Genomic DNA, 7,098 nt, shown 5'->3' on the forward strand with positions numbered 1-7,098 from the left:
TATATATATATATATATATATACACATATATATAAATAATATTGTTTTATGAAACTTTAGATATACTGACATAATTTTTCACATGGTGGAGCCGATTGGTTTCTATTGCATTAGCAGCCAATGAGCTTGCTGCTCAACACTGAAACACTTGGCTAGTGTTTGCTTTAGCAGTTGCAGCGCACTTCAGAAACCCTCCACCTTCCCCAGCTCCACCTGTATAGATCTGCTGCTGTACATTAATTTTATATATGTAATTATTATATATATGTTATACAGTGTTTCTTACATGCTCACATGTCTGTGGATGTATTGGCAGTAGCAAGCCTCAGTACTTGCTCTGCTGCTGCTGCATCAGTTTAGCAGATCTATTCCACCAAGACCAAACACATTAACATCGTCATGTATATTACCGTGCTAAACTCTCACCGATTTGTCATGATAGAAATATAGAAACAAAAAGTAAAAAAAAAAGAGACAAAAACACATAAGTGAGAGAGTATTGTTTTATTGCAAATGTTTTAGTAAAACAAATACTATGTCTGAAAATCCAGTCTGATGTTTAGGTATATCAGTTAGCAAGACTAAGATTCTGTGCGTCCTCAGACATCTTTTGAGTTAATGGATCAACACAAAAGGAAACTGATTACACAAGAGAAAGCCTGTGGACATCTTAATCAATAGCTGCATTGACAGACAATTACAGGTGAAAAGGTTGTTTGGCTGTGTAGTTTGACAAACCTCTTCATATGAATTTAATTAGCTAAAGGGCAAAGGTCAAGCCAATCAATAATTGTTTTAGTGATGTTGAAATTAAATAAGGGTGGTTTGCTTTCTGTCTTTGAAAAGAATACGTCATGGGAAACCGTTTGGTGCTATTCTGTGCATACAGTCATCAGAAGTGCTCTCCAAACTAAATTACTGTAGGTTTGGGAATTACAGATAATCATAATTATGCTGAACAGTTGTCTAAATTTGGATAAAGCTCAGCATCTGTCATTGGCATATAACAATCCTTTTGGAAAAGATTGACTTAATTTAGTCACAATACAAAGTTACGTTCAAAATAAAAACAGATATTAGAATCAGGCTGAAATTTTCACTAGACATATCCTCTGCAGACGTACATGAGTACAATGTTTATCACAAGATGATCTGCTTTCCAATGTCATGTCACATTTACTGGCCTTTTCACATTTATCTCAATGAAACCAGAGAAGAAGGTCACTTGCAAACACAGGAAATGTAACTTGTTGTTTGTGACTCAGAGGCGTAGTGTGACTTTACAGAAATGAAGAGCTCTTGGTTCTCCATCATGACAACCAGAGAATGAGGTCTGATTCTCATGATCAAAGCATACTCCATATGTTTTCTTCTAAGAACAGAAGAACATTTAATGTCCCGCTGCATTATCGGCCTCTTGTATTGAGTAGAAGACACAGAGAAGCCAGATGCACTTAAGCAAAATTGAATAGATGTTCAGTCAATATGAAACGCAGTGTGTGGCCTCGTTGACAGACCTACATGCATCAATGTCGAGTGGAAAACTAAAGGACCCCAAGTGACATGGAGATTTAGCAAGACCAGAACATTATTATTTTGAGAGATTGAGCTTTTAATGTTTAAAAAGCCTCAAAGGAAGGTTCAAGTGGAAACTGAGTAAAAAACACAACATTTTTGTCATAAGGAATCTCTCCTACGATAAATTCACACCATTTTCCTTAGAGATTAAATGGAAGCTCACTCAGCCATATTTGCAATGTCTCCAAGACCTTTTTCACATTTTTAGGGTTCTCAGAAGTGGAAATCGTCATAGTTGAGTATACGTCTATGGTGGGGAATGGAAATGACTACAAATAGGCTATATATTTTTGGTGTTCTTTCTCCCAATAGCCAAAGAAAAATCCACAATAGCATTTCTATGACTTTCCAAGAGAAAAAAAAAATCAAGAGATTTATCAATCTGTGATGTTGAGTGACAATTAACCTTATATAATTCATTGGTATTTGTATGCATGTGTGTTTGTGAACAGTAGCACAGTTTTCTCTCTGTCAGGAGCTCAATCTACCTGAGGTGCTTCTGAAATCTTTATGTGTGGTCAGTGCCATTTCCATGGCACAGGTGAGTGTGGCGAAATGGGCAGCCTGTAGGGAAGGCGTTTAATAATTCCACCTGAACAGCACAGGATTATCCAGATCAGAGGCTCCTGGGGCGGAAGAAGCGGGTGATTGAGGGGCATTTATCTGTCAAGATGGACTAACCTGCCCTGTCACTCTTTTGTTAAGTGATTTGGGGATATAGTCAATGCGCTTCATGGGTCAATGCAGATCTCAGCTTCTCTAGAACTGAATGAACTTAATTGTAGCGTGTAGTCTGTAATGTTATAAAATAAATGGCAGCTGTCACCTACATTTTCTGTTCATCAATATTTCATGCTGTTACAGATTCTAATCACTTTCCTGTTCTGTGGAACCAGAAAGGATGATTTACAGATCACAGATCATTTACACCTGTTTCTGCAAATATACAGTCATGTATTATTTTGGGGCCAATGATGCATTTCATTTGTTTAAAAGTGAGTGTTTATAACTAATCGCATCCGTCTCCCTTGATGCCAACATGTTCACATGACAACACACAATAAAAAATCAATAGTTTTCCAATTTGGAAATCAGAATTATTAGGACAAAATATATACATAACACACAAATACTGGGGATATAAAAGGCATATACAGTTTATAGAATTTACAAACACATAAACTACTTTGAAAAATTCTAAATTGTGTTTTCTACATTGATAATAATCAGAAATGTTTCTTGAGCAGCAAATCGGCATATTAGAATGATTTCTGAAGGATCATGTGACACTGAAGACTGGAGTAAGGATATTTATATACAGCCATTACACTTTATATTTCTTTACAAGTCTAACACTATACATTTATCAACCTATTTATATTTATTACATTTGTAATTGCCATTTCTTTTGACTGCAGTCATAGACTGTCCATTGTAAAGTTATGTTAAGGATACATGGACAATATCTTGGAAGAATGCTTGATCCAACAAATATGGTTTTAAGCACCATCTCACTATAATCTATCTAAAAATATTTTATTGAATTTCAGAATTGAATTATTAACCATCAGGAATGAATTGTGATTATGTCTCTTTCTCATGCAGTTTAATTAACTTCTAATTATAGTTCGGTTCCATTCAAAAACCTTGTCAAATTGGGTCTGCAATCACTAATTCAGCTCAGCATTTGACATCGAACAGACAGTGATTGGTTCAGACACCTAATTTTAATGCTCATATTTCCTTTTTTTATGCTTATGCTGTTCCAAATCGGGAGAATATAAGGATATCCTGGCCACTGTTTCCTATATAATGAATGTGAATGGGTCCAAAATTACAAAATAAACATCACTAAAGTACCATAAAAGTGACTTTTATTAAGCCTTCTGAAGTCATACGGTGAGCTTTTTTGAGGAATGAATCGATCAAAAGCAGTTATTCACTGATAATCTCACTCTGCTCTTTTTACTGCAGTCAACAAAGCAATAAAAGCAGATCTAACCTTCAGCAAGGGCAGTGCAAGACAAATGTTAGGGACAGATTGATGCTTTCAATTGTGTATATAGTCCTCCTGCCAGGGTTCAGATGTGTGGGATTCCTGCCCTGTGACTTTGGTCCAGGGAAATATTCTTGTGTAAACCTGAAGAATCAGAGCAGTGCTGTCTCTGAAAACAGACAAATGAGGATCAGGGCTGATGATACAAATGTCGAATATATGGGTGATCTATTAACTAAAGATGTTGCTGGCGTCCAACCCGGGTGTTGTCACTAGCTTCGGCAGTTCAGATAGCTTCGGAAAGATGTCCCCGTAGTTAAATTATGGTCCCTTCAGGAAAAAATTACATAGTCTGGGACTCAACCTTGGCAGTGAAGTTAATCACATTTAGCCAACAATAAAACAATTTTCTATTGCTGTTTCATTTGAAGAAAGACTTTCAATAAAAACAACTGAAATCACACAAATTGCTTTATTAAAAATTTCAGTGTTTTCAATTTCCGATCACCCACCTAAAAGGAGATTGTACTTCTGTCAGTTCAACAGGTTCTTCAGATAAAGTGCCAAATGCAGTGCCGTGCCAAATGCTCAAGTGCTTCAACCCCTGAGAGTTAAAAAGACATGCTAATAATAAAACTCTTCAAAGGTTCACTAAGCAAATGATTTACAAATCTGTGAAAAAGTGACTAGCAAGTATCATAAACAGCCATATTGATTAATATTTGTTGCTGGTAGCCATTGACATCCATAGTATTGTTTTCCATATGGAAATTCATACAGATTTGGAACAACGTGAGGGTGAATAAATGACAAACGTTTAAGCAGTAATACATCAAAAATAAAAAGACTGTTTGGTACAAGTGAAGTAAATGGGTGAGTAGGTGCCTTTATCGCGTAAAGTTGTAAAAGTAATCACATGTATTGATTCCTGACCTAGAATGGGGACAGAGCACATTAAACGCTATTGAATAATGATTCTAATATTGATTCTGAGTTCATTGTATAATTGACATGCAGTGCTGCATCTGCAGACTGACTGTGTTTTATACAGTATATGTTATCTAGCATCTGATATATCTAGGTTTAATGTTATAGATTTAATATGTGTTTAATGCCTCTGCAGACACCGTAGAACAACTGTAATGTAAGTGGGAATATAATTTTAGTATTGTGGCAGACATTGTATGGCAAGAGCAAGTGAAGAGACAGTGCGTCATCACATTCTGCAGAGATGAACACTATTAGATCATATCTGCCTGAGGAAACACAATATGAATTGCTTTCATTTTGCAAGTCACATTAAATTAGATTAAATGGTTCCTATACTTTTGTTGTACAGTAGCAGGAGTGTAATATAAATAGGTAAACTAAAACACTTGCTTTGCTGTTTGGCAAAAGGATACGGTTATATTAGGTCACAATTAAGTATTGAACAATCACAATCATTCTTATGTAAGCCATGGGCGTTGCCATTTTTAGGGGGGCTACAGACCCCCTAAAATGACTACTCAGCCCCCCTAAAATTTAATACATAACATAAACTGTACACAAATTCGTGATCGCCTCAGTCCCTTATAAATTTCATATGAAAACTGCGGCAGATTTCGATCGGCTCCTCCCCGTCTTTCAGAGCGTTCTTTTTCAATCCGCACATTCCGCAGACCGCAGCAGCGCAGAGCAAGAAACAGAGGACAAAGTGTGGGTTTATCGATAGATAGTTATAATATCTGCATCTGTGCAGTTCTGTTCTTTATCATAAATACAGTTTACAAAATATCAATCAGTTCCTCATCTACTGTAGCCTAAGTTTTCGCTGTGTTCACCCCTCATCACATCACACAACTGTTTCCTCCAGTGAAAATTAAGCACATATGAATGCATACTTTATAAAACGATCATGTTGCCATTTCATTTGAAAATGTAACTTTCAATGTAATACATTTTCCAGTGCATGTGTCAAAGAGGTTTGCATACTTGAGCTAAGGAAAGAGGGTTGTACTAGAAATGCAAACAGTAAAATGTTGTCTGTGTACAGTAAACAGGTGTGTGTGTGTGAGATCATGAAGATTTGTATTTGGCTTATTCAGTTATATGTTATACCTATCTATCTATGCAATACAGGAGAATACTGCACTTTTTGGTATATCAATTTATCATACCACCCCTATTAGTCAAACATTTATTATTATATATATATATATATATATATATATATATAGTCGTCCCAAACTTCTTCCATTTAAGGATTATGGAGGCCACTGTGCTCTTAGGAACCTTAAGTGCAGTATAAATTTTTTTGTAACCTTGGCCAGATCTGTGCTCTTCAGGCAGTTCCTTTGACCTCATGATTCTCATTTGCTCTGACATGCACTGTGAGCTGTAAGGTCTTATATAGACAGGTGTGTGGCTTTCCTAATCAAGTCCAATCAGTATAATCAAACACAGCTGGACTCAAATGAAGGTGTAGAACCATCTCAAGGATGATCAGAAGAAATGGACAGCACCTGAGTTAAATATATGAGTGTCACAGCAAAGGGTCTGAATACTTAGGACCATGTGATATTTCAGTTTTTCTTTTTTAATAAATCTGCAAAAATGTCAACAATTCTGTGTTTTTCTGTCAATATGGGGTGCTGTGTGTACATTAATGAGGGAAACAAAGTAACTTAAATGATTTTAGCAAATGGCTGCAATATAACAAAGAGTGAAAAATTTAAGGGGGGTCTGAATACTTTCCGTACCCACTGTATATATATTCAGTCTGATATATATACATACTGAATTTCAGTATGTAAATTCAGTCAATGCAGGAAGTAGCCACTGCGTGAGTAACAACGCGCATGCGGAGTAGTAGGACAGTTACCTTTTGACACAAGGGGCCCTATTTCAATGATCTAAGCGCATGGTCTAAAGCGCAAGGCGCAGGTGCACTTAGGGCGTGTCCCAATCCACTTTTGCTAGTTTAACGACGGGAAAACGGTCGGCACGCCCGGCGCATGGTCTAAAGGGTTATCCCTATTCTCTTAATGAATAATGGGTGTGTTTTGGGCATAATGTACAATAAGCCAATCAGAGTCTCATCTGGATGGCCATGGCGGATTCACTCGGTGCGTTCTAAACGGGATATATCGCCCTCCGAAGGGCACTTCGGCGTGAAAACAATCATGGTCGCCATATTGAAGGGTCGTTCCAAACCAAAGTGCTCAAAACTGGCCACTTCAAAGGGCTCTTCGGAATGAAGGATTTTGAAGGGTTCAACTGATGGACACTTCGGGCTCCCATCAGTGTTGCCAGATTGGATGGACGATTTCCAGCCCAAAAGCTCACAAAAAACCGCCCAAAACTTTAACTGTAAAAATAATGTGATGAATATGTAAATCAAGGTTGATAAATTATATAAATGTGCCCAATATAAGTGATAGGAAAAAGCAATGTAATTAGCAGGTATTTCACTCTCGTTCATGTACACACCATGACAGTCAAAACTGTGTCATTCATTGATACACACTGAATTATAATCCGAA

Source organism: Sinocyclocheilus grahami, unplaced genomic scaffold (assembly GCF_001515645.1).
Source record: "Sinocyclocheilus grahami isolate Dianchi unplaced genomic scaffold, SAMN03320097.WGS_v1.1 scaffold1570.1, whole genome shotgun sequence".
NCBI classification, from domain to species: domain Eukaryota; kingdom Metazoa; phylum Chordata; class Actinopteri; order Cypriniformes; family Cyprinidae; genus Sinocyclocheilus; species Sinocyclocheilus grahami.